This window comes from Pseudophryne corroboree, chromosome 8 (assembly GCF_028390025.1).
Source record: "Pseudophryne corroboree isolate aPseCor3 chromosome 8, aPseCor3.hap2, whole genome shotgun sequence".
NCBI lineage: Eukaryota > Metazoa > Chordata > Amphibia > Anura > Myobatrachidae > Pseudophryne > Pseudophryne corroboree.
Genome location: NC_086451.1, coordinates 229,060,025 through 229,073,359, shown reverse-complemented (window position 1 = coordinate 229,073,359; position 13,335 = coordinate 229,060,025).

Sequence of the window (13,335 nt, the reverse complement as noted above, 5' to 3'; positions counted from 1 at the left end):
ATGTAAGGCACAGTGTTCCTCATCTCCAGGGGGTTCACTAGTGTGTACTCAGTGTAGTATCCCTTCCCAGGCTAGTGGGGCAGAACCAGCATGGCTGGACTCCACTAGGGGAATGATTTCCACCACTTCTACAAAATTATCTCGTAATGAGAAAGAGATGCAATACTTAAGACAGTCTATGAATGAGTTTATAAAAAAGGACTCAGTACCTGGACCAGCGTCTCAGTCCTCTACCATTTCTCTGCAAAAATGTACCTTGGCCCATATCCTGCATTCTGACTCTGATAATGAAGGGTCAGAAATGGAGGAAGGTGAGGTGGATACAGAGGTAGGGGAGAGTACTCTGTCACAGGGTGTAGAGGCTCTCATAGATGCTGTCAGAGAAATTCTAAATATCCCTGATAAAGTGATAGAGGAGAGTGAGGAATCTTACTTTAATATTAAGAAAAAATCCTCAGCCACTTTTCCTGTATCAAAGGAACTAAATACCCTGTTTGAAAAACTGGGTTAATCCTGATAAGAAATTTCAAAAACCTAGGCGGTTGTTATCATCTTTTCCTCCTGAGGATAGGAAAAAATGGGAAAATCCACCGATAGTGGATGCGTCAGTCTCCAGGCTCTCAAGTAAAATAGTAATACCTGTGCCTGGTGCAGCATCCCTAAAAGATGCCGCTGATCGCAAGATTGAGTTTATACTCAAATCTTTGTATACTGCTGCTGGGGTGGCACAGAGACCCACTATAGCATGTGGGTGGATTACAAGAGCCATTGCTAAATGGTCAGGTAATTTAATTGAGGGGTTAGACACCTTACCTCAAGAGGAAATTATTTTGCTCCTGCAATATATACAAGACTGCAAACTTTATGGTGGAAGCCATAAAAGAAATAGGTTTGCTTAATGCACGCACTACAGTTATGGCAGTGTCGGCACTCAGAGGATTATGGCTACATCTGTGGACTGCTGACGCGGACTCTAGGAATGGAGTGGAAGGCCTACCTTTCACAGGAGAGGCCTTATTTGGAGATGAACTCGACAAATGGATCTCCCGAGCTACTGCGGGTAAGTCCACATACCTATAGTGCCCTGAGGAAGCTCAATAGGAGTGAAATGCGCATAGGCTTGAAAGCTATGTGTTCCCTAATTTATGAATAATATCTATGTGCGAATGATACACAATATATAATAGAGACCTATAGCATGTTACTAGGAGCCATATGTGTCTAAGCTATTGAGGGATTTTTTCAAATGCAAGTGTCCCACATTCAGCAGGGCTTTAAGTACACGCTGTTGGCTACCATCTCCTTAATATTCAATAAGAGAGACGACGGGGGGATTGTGTCAAATATAGAAGAGAATAAAATAACTTCTCTTTTAGATAATTCATACGCAACATTGTCCCCATGCTGAGTGGACACTAAGTGTAATTGTTAATCATATACACAGTGTTATTTATCCACATAAGGGGGTATTATCTCCTGGCATCCATATGAAGTACAATATATCTGCACAAATGTATATTTGAATATGGTCAGCGATATTTAAGAGTCAGTAATATGTTTTGTATGGGCACAGTTTAATACTGTTCAGCGTTAGAGCTTACTGCTGCTAACCCTTATTATATTATATGAAGTACCAACGTATTACACAGCGGATATTCAGTGTATTTATAAATCATATACACACTGCTGTTTACCTGCATACAGGGGCATGACCTCCTGGTATTCATATATGAAGTGTAACATCATTGCATGCACATATATTTGAATATGATCAGTGATACTCAAAAAATATTAATATGTCTTGCATGAATACAATTTAACACTGCTCAATATCAAAGCTCATTGCTGCTAATTTACATTATAAGAAATACCTATGTATGTATGCAGTGCAGGAATAAGGGGTGCACGATTTACTAGTGGACATTGAGTATTGTTGTGAAATATCGGATGGACACAATTAAATACAGTGGAGCAAGATAATTAATCACTGTGGATTTATATCATAGGGGAGACACCAACTTATTTTCCCTGTACACCTTTTGAATATTTCTCTGCAATGCATTATAAAGATTAGCAGCGGATAATCAATGCTGCTGTAATTTACCAAGTAGACACAATTTATTATATGGCAGAGATATAGTTTATCATCGTGAACTGACGATATATATGATATACAATTTGTCTGTACATGATTCTACATGTGCTGCCATCTTTAAGACACCTCCCCCATCAGTTCTCTCTATGCCTAGATAACTCACACAGTATTATGCAAGTCTATCTGCACTGTGTGGTGTTCTAGGATTTAAGGCTTGAATCACATAGCAACACTGTTTCATTTATTCCTTAACTTACAATACCAGTAATATCTCATTGCACTCATAGCCTGAGGGGCAGGAATATTGATTCATTGTTGCAATATTTGAACAGCATGGTTACAATTTGATGCATCAGTCTGTGATTCTAAAGCAAGGTAGCATCTCCCTCTATTACATTGTATAAGTTCCAGTTAACACGAAAATTATAGGTCTCATACTAATTTAGCACTGGCACAGTGCTACAGCAATATATATATATATATATATATATATATATATATATATATATGTGTATGCACATTTAAAACAAATACAAGTAAACATATAAAGGGAACAACACATTAGCTTTGTGTTTTTTAATCTTTATTCACATTTCATTTATTTCTTGTCACATTTAATTTTCTTTTTCTTTGAGATTTTAATATTTCGCTCTATTATTAATAAAGGACAATTGAGTCCCATAATAACAATTATTTTAAACATTGATTCAGGTTATTGGGCATTTGAGCCTTTATTTGACATTACTGCTGGGGATATACACTTAGACAATAACAATTATGATACACAATAATGAAAATTTGTGAGTTGGGTTGAGTGCACCTCAGATTGTACCTGGTTTCTCTCTCCTTTCCCCTCTCTATGGGGATTTGATCTCAAGTCCACATACCTACCTTCTGCAGCTCCACCAGCTAGGAAGGCCTACTCAGGACCTAATCTACAGTCCTTTCGGACTGCCAAGTTTAGAGGCAAGGCCAGAGGTTTTTCTATCGCCGCCAGAGGTGCTAGAGGTAAACCACGCAAACCAGCAACTGCTGCTTCACAGGAGCAGGGCTCAGGCTCTGCTTCCTCAAAACCTTCCGCATGATGGTGGACCACTATGCCTGGAAAACATGAGGGTGAGAACCTGGCTAAAATTCTTCAGTCACATCTGGACAAGATCATGCCAGGATCCCTGGGTCATAGACCCGTATATATCCCAGGGCTACAGACTGGAATTCCAGGAGCTCCCATCTCACAGATTCTTCAAATCAGGCTTACCAGTTTCACAAGAGGTGAGAGTAAACTTATATGACGCCGTTCAAAAACTGTTACAGACCCAGGTCATTGTTCTAGTTCCACCTCATTTACACAACAACGGTGATGTAAATGTACATAATCCGACAGGGCGGAACGAAGAGCAGAGCCGCAATGTCAGAGGTGTCAAGAATTCTCCTCTGGGCGGAAAAACACGCCGTGGCGTTGTCGTCGATCTTCATTCCGGGAGTAGACAACTGGGAAGCAGACTTCCTCAGCAGACACGATCTGCACCCGGGGAATGGGGCCTCCATCCGGAGGTGTTTCGGTGGCTAACACGTCGGTGGGGGTATCCACAAATCGACATGGTGGCCTCTCGACTCAACAAGAAGCTCAAGCGGTATTGTACCAGGTTAAGGGACCCACAGGCAGTAGCGGTAGATGCCCTGACAACTCCGTGGGTTTACCAGCTGGTGTACTTGTTTCCTCCCATTCCTCTGATCCCAAGAATTCTAAAAACAATAAAAGGGGAAAAGGTTCAAGCGATCCAAATTGCTCCAGACTGGCCACAAAGGCGGATCTTCTTGAGATGCTGATCGGAGATCCGTGGCCTCTGCCTCTTCGACAGGATTTTCTGCAGCAGGGCCCATATCAAGACTTACCACGGCTACGTTTAACAGCATGGAAGTTGAACGGTTGATTCTAGCCAGGAGAGTGATTCCTGACAAGGTCATCCCAACTATGATCCAAGCCAGAAAGGGAGTAATGTCTAAACATTACCATCGTATTTGGAAAAAATAAGTCTCATGGTATGAGAGCAGACAATATTCTGCGGTGGAATTTCATCTGGGATGTTTCCTGCTTTTTTTGCAGTCGGGAGTTGACGTGGGCCTACGCCTAGGCTCCATTAAAGTTCAGATTTCGGTCTTGTCTATTTTCTTTCAGAAACAATTGGCTTCTCTCCCTGAGGTCCAAAGATTCTTAAAAGGTGTTCTGCACTTACAGCCTTCCTTTGTGCCTCCTATGGCACCTTGGAATCTCAATTTGGTACTGCAGTTCCATCAATTGGACTGGTTTGAACCGTTGCAAGGGGTAGACGTAAAGTACCTTACGTGGAAGACCGTCACACTGTTGGCCTTGACTTCTGCAAGACGTTTGTCGGAGCGGGGGGCATTGTCTCACAAGAGCCCCTACTTAATTTTCCATGAGGACAGAGCTGAACTCAGGACTCGTCAGCAATTTCTTCCTAAGGTGGTGTCCGCGTTTCACAACAACCAACCTATTGTGGTTCCGGCTGTTACTGATGCCTCTGCTACTTCAAAGTCTTTTGGATGTCGTAAGGGCTTTGAAGGTCTATGTGAAGAAAACAGCTCGTCACAGAAAATTGTACTCGCTGTTCGTTTTTCTGATCCCAATAAAATTGTGTGTCCTGCTTCGAAGCAGTCCATTGCAAGCTGGATCAGGCTCACTATCCAGCATGCTTATTCCATGGCAGGTTTGCTGATTCTGAAATTTGTTCAAGCCCACTTTACTAGGTCGGTGGGTTCCTCTTGTGTGGCTGCCTGGGGTGTCTCAGCTTTACAGCTCTGCCGAGCAGCTACTTGGTCGGAGTCGAACATGTTTGCTAAGTTTTACAAGTTCAATACTTTGGCCTCTGAGGACCTTCAGTTTGGTCAGTCAGTTCTGCAGGAACCTCAGCACTCTACCACCCGGTTTGGGAGCTTTTGTACTTCCCCATGGTACTAAACGGATTCCCAGTATCCCCTAGGACGTAAGAGAAAATAGGATTTTAATTACCTACCGGTAACTCCTTTTCTCGTAGTCCGTAGGGCAGGGGTGGGGAACTTCCGGCCCGCGGGCCATATAAGGCCCACAAAGCTGTTTGTTCCGGCCCACCCGCTTGTGTCAGTGAGACACGCCGCCGCTCAGTCCGGCGGCAGCGTGTCTCAGCTGTCAGGGCAGGGAGGAGAGCGCAGCTACTATGTCCGGCGGCGGGTAAGATCTCAAACCAGCTGTCGTTTCGTGAGCCAATCAGAGCTCGCGGACCGGCAGCCAATCAGGAGCCGCCGTGTGGGGGCATTTGTGGATTTGGCACTGTGGGGGCATTTGTATACCTGGCACTGTGGGGGCATTTGTGGATCTGGCACTGTGGGGGCATTTGTATACCTGGCACTGTGGGGGCATTTGTATACCTGGCACTGTGGGGGCATTTGTATACCTGACACTGTGGGGACATTTGTATACCTGGCACTGTGGGGGCATTTGTATACCTGGCACTGTGGGGGCATTTGTATACCTGGCACTGTGGGGGCATTTGTATACCTGACACTGTGGGGGCATTTGTATACCTGACACTGTGGGTGCATTTGTATACCTGGCACTGTGGGGGCATTTGTATACCTGACACTGTGGGGACATTTGTATACCTGGCACTGTGGGGGCATTTGTATACCTGGCACTGTGGGGGCATTTGTATACCTGGCACTGTGGGGGCATTTGTATACCTGACACTGTGGGGGCATATGTGTACCTGGCACTGTGGGGGGCATTTGTATACCTGGCACTGTGGGGGCAATTGTGGATCTGGCACTGTGGGGGCAATTGTGGATCTGGCACTGTGGGGGCAATTGTGGATCTGGGCAATTGTGGATCTGGCACTGTGGGGGCATTTGTGGATCTGGCACTGCATATATGGGGCATATGTGTATCACGTCCCATTTTAATTGGCCACACCACTTTTTTTGGCACACAGTACCTCTAAGGGGCAGACCTACTGGGGGGCAGGGTAATTTTTTAAGTTGAGAATTTTTGTATGGCCCGGGAAGGATTTTATAAATATCCAATGGCCCTTGGTAGAAAAAAGGTTCCCCACCCCTGCCGTAGGGGCTAGTGGGCGCCCGCCCGGTGCTTCGTTCTTCCTGCTCTGTTACTTGGTTCAGTAATGTTGTTTGATTCAGCTGTTGCTGTCCCTTTTTGCAAGTTTAGTTAGCATGGCTTTCCTTTTGTTCTTGTTGTGCTGGTTCAAATTCTCGACACTTTTCTTTTCTATATCCTTCTCTCAAAGTATGTCCGTCTCCTTGGGCACAGTTTCCTAGACTGAGTCTGGTAGGAGGGGCATAGAGGGAGGAGCCAACACACACAATCAAACTTCTATAGTGCCCATGGCTCCTGTTGGACCCATCTATAACCCATGGTACTAAATGGATTCCTAGTATTCCCTACGGACTACGAGATAAGGATTTACTGGTAGGTAATTAAAATCCTATTTTTTTTTAAAGGCAAAACAAGGTTGACTTTACATCTAATATAAAAAAAATTTAAGCAGCCTATTTATCACCATGTCATGTGATAAAATCGCCCAAACTCACACTGCGATAATTGATTACATCGCAGGGATGTATCAATTATTGCATGCAGGGACAGGACTTGCAAGCAAGCTCTGCCGCAGCATTATCGGGGTACTTATCGTAAAAAATACCCCGATGTCCTGCTGCGCATACGCCGCCCCCGCCGCCATCGCTGCTACCCGGTCGCCCCTCCCGTCGCAACTACCCCCACGTGCCACGGACCCCCCACCAGCAGGATAATATACTCACCTTTCCAGGGAACCGGTCCATGCTACTCCTGCTGGGCTGCCGGGCGTTGGATCTTGTGTGCTGCAGTGACCCCCTGGTGCTGTAAAGTGCGCTGCCGTTTTGCAGCATCACTTTACTGCACCGGGGTCACATTGCAGCATGTGGGGGACCCGGTGCCCGGCAGTGCTCCCTGGAATACGGACTCCGGCTCCTGGACAGGTGAGTATGTTTTAGGGTTTTTAACTTTTATTTTATTTTTACACTTTGACCAGCTTGTGTGTCCACTGGACACACATAGCTGATCACACTGCCGGGCCCCTGCAAAGCTTTTTCCTAGGGGCAGAGAAAGCTGAGCAAAAGGGTGCACATTGCAGTGCTGCCCTGTGATCTGGCGAGATTATCACAGGGCACGCTGTAGTATTTTTTCACATTCTTTTTAGTAAATTTGGCCACATCACATTTCCCATTATAAGTATGGGGAATGCGATGTGGCTTACTAAAAAACAGTGAATTAAAGGGTTTGGAGCAGTTTTTCATGAAAACTGCTCCAAATGGCCTTTAATACATTCAGGTGATACTAAAATGTGAAAAGGGCGTGAAAGATTGAAACTTTTTCAAACTTGTACCGTTACATTCTGCCCAAATCTTTATTGTTTGCATACATTATTTATTTCTTGCATAGTCTTAACTTATGATGGGTATATACTAGGTGATACGCTCCATGAGCGACATTACCTAATGTTTTCTCTTGACTCCCAGACAGATAAGCTAGTGCTTACATCCCGCTGCCGGCCTGAACATGCTGTTCTGGACAATATGGTCCAAATGAAGCTGCATGCACAGATGATGGCTATATCGTTAACGACCTGCGGGAGTGCGCGTCATTAATGATATAGTGCATACACACTGTGCGATACTATAAACGATTTCTCTCAGAAGGGTTAAAAAGAGCGCTATTGTTTGCAATATCACCTAGTGTGTACGCACCATTACTTGTAAATTGGTAGATATAAAAAGTATTTGTTGTCATGTGCTGTATTTGGATCCATGAAATGTGTATGACAGGTTATACAAAGGTAGTAGTAAAACATAAAAATATAAAACTTGCCATAATGGGATAGTTTAATGTACACTTTTCCATAGAATATCATCTCCTAGTTTCCCTGGTCCAAAATTAATTGCTTCAGGATAGCAACATCAGGGATTATAGGCTGCTGGCCCCGATGAAAAACTTTTTATTTGTTCTTCACCAGTCCTGACCAGATAGCCAGTGAATGATGAGTCATTTACCGGTCATCCAGTGGTCAGCTCTATGGTTGGCCCCACTCGCCTTTCCAGCGGGCTCGGGCAGTCTGCCTTTGCTTTTTCCTCATGTGACAAGCAGCAGAGAAGGATTGTGCAGTACACAATGATTCAGGCTGCAGCTGCAGTGACACCCCAGCCCTGCAGCCTCCCCTGGTGGTGTTATGCAGTCCGGATCACAGGCTGCAACATGACCTTTCCAATGCTTTTGTCCTAGGGTACTGCATGTAGACATAAACAGCCTGTGGGTCCTATAGGTAACTAGACCACTGAATTCTAATTACGTAGTTTTCCTATTTCCCACCTGAAGAATACCTATGTTACATTTCAGCTTCCTAACGTATCGGGAAGAGAATTAGTGATGAGTGAGTGAGTGATACAGTAAAAAGTGACAGGACCATTTTTGTAGTTTATGACATTCTACACACTGGAGGTGCAATCCACATTTTGATCCGATTGTCCGTTTGGGCGTTACCATTCACGCAACGCAAGCCACGCATCGGTAATGATGTCATTATGTCAACCCTCTTTTCATCCCCTTAGGGGAGGTTTATTAAAATTCTAATTACGTAGTTTTCCTATTTCCCACCTGAAGAATACCTATGTTACATTTCATCTTCCTAACCTATCGGGAAGTAAGAGAACTATAGGCCCTACACACTGGCCGATTTTCTGAAAGATATGAACGATCTCGTTCATAAATGAACGAGAACTCGTTCATATCTTTCAGTGTGGAGACTCCAGCGATGAACGATGCGCGGCCCCGCGCTCGTTCATCGCTGGTCTCCCGTCGGCTGTGCATGCAGGCCAATATGGACGATCTCGTCCATATTTGCCTGCACTTCAATGCAGCCGCGTGACGGGGGGAGTGAAAAAACTTCACTCCCCCCGTCACTGCCCCCCCGCCGCCGGGTCGCTCGTCGGCCGTTTCGGCCGTCGGGCACCTCGGCGGCGCATCGTCAAATGAGTAGGGCCCCCTAGTGATGAGTCAGTGAGTGAGTGAGGGCTTTCACATTTATATATATATATATATATATATATATATATACACATATATATATATATATATATATATATATAGATATATACTAGCTGGAGTGCTATACTAGCTGGGATTTTAATAATGTCTGTTTACAAAAATAAATGTAAATATTAATCACACAGTATAAATAACATTGTAGATAGCTAAATACCCGTGCTTTACTGCAAGATGAGGATGGTAAATTATGGTGTGTACACACGGTGAGATTTTTTCTTTCGATTTTGACTATATAGTCAAAATCGCAAGAAAAGTTAGTGCAAATCGCAAGGTGTTATGCCACTTGCGATCCCGATTCGATCCCGATGCGCGGTCCCGCCAGGTCGGGATCGCAAGAAAAGATAGACTGTGCAGGCAAGTCAATCCTTGCTAGATCGGTGTACTATCTAGTTCATCTCACATGTCAATTAAATCTCACATAAGCCAAAATCTCACTTAAGCCAAAATCGTAAGCACACATAATCCATATCTCAAGAAAAGTTATTCAAAATCGGTGGTGCTGGGCTCTGGGGAGTTCAGGGGAAATTGCAAAGTGAAAATCGGTCATAGCAAGGATCTCACCGTGTGTACACACCATAAGAATGATAGTTGTTTGTTAATTTACGTAGGTTGGAGATCTAGTATATAGGCATATCTTGCTTCCCTGACGCAATTTGTATAGTGGCCGGACCCCTTTTTGGTCCCCCAAGGGACCCTGCTCTTCCCACTATACAACTCTCTGGCTTCCTGCTGCCTCCATTCCCCTCCTCACATCATGTCAGTGCCCCTGTGAAAATCTTGTTTTTTTTACAGTTTCTTATATAGCGCAGCACATTATCTCCTGATATACTCTGTGCTGCTGGGGGACCGTACTACTTCCACTATATAACTCTCAGTGTGTGGGTTTGTGCTACCTGCATTCCCCTCCTCACATCATGTCACTGCCCCTGTCACATGCAGCCCTGTCATCACTGTCATATCATGCTTGTCCTGATATAGTCTGTGCTGCTGGCCCACCCCTAGGGGTGCTAGTGGTGTGTTATCCCCACAGTGTTTGTTCCCAGAGTGTAAGTCATATGTGTAGCAAGTTTGGTGTAAATTGCTCCAGGCATTCTAGAGTTATGCTGTCTGCTGAAAAACTCTGTGCTGCTGCCTCACCCCTAGGGGTGTCTTACCCCCACAGTGTTTGTTCCTAGCTTGTAAGTCATATGTGTAGCAAGTTTGTTGTAAATTGGTCCAGGCATTCAGGAGTTATGCTGTCTCCTAGAATACTCTGTGCTGCTGTCCCACCCCTAGGGGTGCTAGGGGTGTCAGATGTGTACCAAGTTTGGTGTAAATTGCTCCAGGCCTTCTACAGTTATGTTGTCTGCTGACATACTCTGTGCTGCTGTCCCACCCCTATGGGTGCTAGCGGTGTCTGACCCCCACCGTGTTTGTTTCCACAGTGAAAGTCATGTGTACCAAGGTTGTTGTAAATTACGGCAGGCATTCCAGAGTTATACTGTCTGCTGAAATACTCAGTGCTGCTGCCTCACCCCTAGGTGTGCTAGGGGTGTCTTCCCCCCACAGTGTTTGCTTCCAGATTGTAAGGCATATGTGTACCAATTTTTAAGCACATTGCTTCAGCAATTCCGGAGTTATGCTGTCTCCTGATATACTCTGTGCTGCTGTCTGCCCCTAGGGGTGCTAGAGATTTCAAATTGTTTTAGTTGCCGTGTTTTAATACGCTCGTATGTAAAATTTCACGATCTTTGCTTGTAAACTGGATTTGTATAGAAAGACAGAAGGCCAAATTTTCATTTTTACATAATATATATATATATATATATATATATATATATGAATGAAATTGATGTTATACATTTAGAAACAAATGCAGAACTGACTCCATGTTGGCTGTAATTGCTTCTTCGTGGCATACACAAATATAACTGTGTATACTAGTGATGAGCGGGTTCGGTTTCTCGGAAACCGAACTTCACCCTTTTTACATGGGTCCGAGGCATACTCGGATTCTCCCGTATGGCTTGGTTAACCCGAGCGCGCCCGAACGTCATCATCCCGCTGTCGGATTCTCGCGAGATTCGGATTCTATATAAGCAGCCGCGCGTCGCCGCCATTTTCACTCGTGCATTGGAAATGTTAGGGAGAGGACGTGGCTGGCGTCCTCTCTGTGTATTGTTGATGCAAATATTTGTGCTTGCTTTACTTATTGCTTAATTGTGGGGACTGGGGAGCAGCTGTATATTAATATAGGAGGAGTACAGTGCAGTTTTGCTGATCAGTGACCACCAGTTTTATCCGTTCTCTGCATGAAAAAAACGCTCCTTATCTGTGCTCAGTGTGCTGCATATATCTGTGCTCACACTGCTTAATTGTGGGGACTGGGGAGCAGCTGTATTCTATAGCAGGAGTATAGTGCAGAGTTTTGCTGACAGTGACCACCAGTATACATTGTCTGCCTGAAAAACACTCCATATCTGTGCTCAGTGTGCTGCTTTATTGTGGGGACTGGGGACCACCAGTATAATATTATATAGGAGGAGTACAGTGCAGAGTTTTGCTGACCAGTGACCACCAGTATACGTTGTCTGCCTGAAAAACACTCCATATCTGTGCTGCATTGTAGACAGTATATAGTAGGAGTACAGTGCATAATTTTGCTGACCACCGGTATATGATATAAAGGAGTATGGTACAGAAGGCCACTGCTGTACCTACCTCTGTGTCGTCAAGTATACTATCCATCCATACCTGTGGTGCATTTCAGTTTTGCACAGTTTGCTGACCACCAGTATATAATATATAGCATTATGGTACAGTAGGCCACTGCTGTACCTACCTCTGTGTCGTCAAGTATACTATCCATCTACATTCTATACCTGTGGTGCATTTTAGTTTTGCAGTTTGCTGACACAGTGACCACCAGTATATATAGCAGTACTGTACGGAAGGCCACTGCTGTACCTACCTCTGTGTCGTCAAGTATACTATCCATCTAGATTCTATACCTGTGGTGCATTTCAGTTGTGCAGTTTGCTGACACAGTGACCACCAGTATATATAGCAGTACGGTACGGAAGGCCACTGCTGTACCTACCTCTGTGTCGTCAAGTATACTATCCATCTACATTCTATACCTGTGGTGCATTTTAGTTTTGCAGTTTGCTGACACAGTGACCACCAGTATATATAGCAGTACGGTAAGGAAGGCCACTGCTGTACCTACCTCGGTGTCGTCAAGTATACTATCCATCTACATTCTATACCTGTGGTGCATTTTAGTTTTGCAGTTTGCTGACACAGTGACCACCAGTATATATAGCAGTACGGTATGGAAGGCCACTGCTGTACCTACCTCTGTGTCGTCAAGTATACTATTCATCGTGGGGTATATTTACTAACATTCGTAATTTTCGGAAAAAGGTCAAAGTTCAATCACGAATGACATCGAAAGTGTAAAACTGCAACTTTTTGAATTTATTACGACTAATTTACTAAGCTGTCGTATTCGGATTTTTCATTTGTTCCGATGTCGATGTCATTCGTGTTTTTTTCCCGTTTTTTACGGCAGTGATTAGCAAAACACTGCCGACTTTATCACAATGAATCTCGGCCGGATCTGTGTGATCCGTGCTGGGGTTCATTTTTTTTTTTTTTTTTTTTAAAACACTGTAAAACGGAGAAAAAAAATGCGAGTAGAATTTATTCAACAGGTACCCCATGGATTCTACTGGAGAAGAGGACCGACCCTCGTGTGAACATAAGGTAAGTATGTATGTATGTTTGTGTGGATGCATGTAATAAAACTTTACTTTCAAGGTGTGTGTGTATTGTCTTTTTTTGGGTATTTTTTTAGTAGTAGTACTACAGGTACCAGCGGGCCCGTTTTTCCGCCGCATGCTGGTACTTGTGGTTCTCCAAGTACCAGCATGCGGGGGAGGCTTGCTGGGCCTTGTAGTACTGCTACTAAAAACAATATCTTTTCATTTTCACAAAAGGCTATCAGCCCCCCATCCGCAGCCAATTGGATGGGGGGGACAGCCTCGGGCTTCACCCCTGGCCCTTGGGTGGCTGGGGGGGGGACCCCTTGATTGAAGGGGTCCCCACT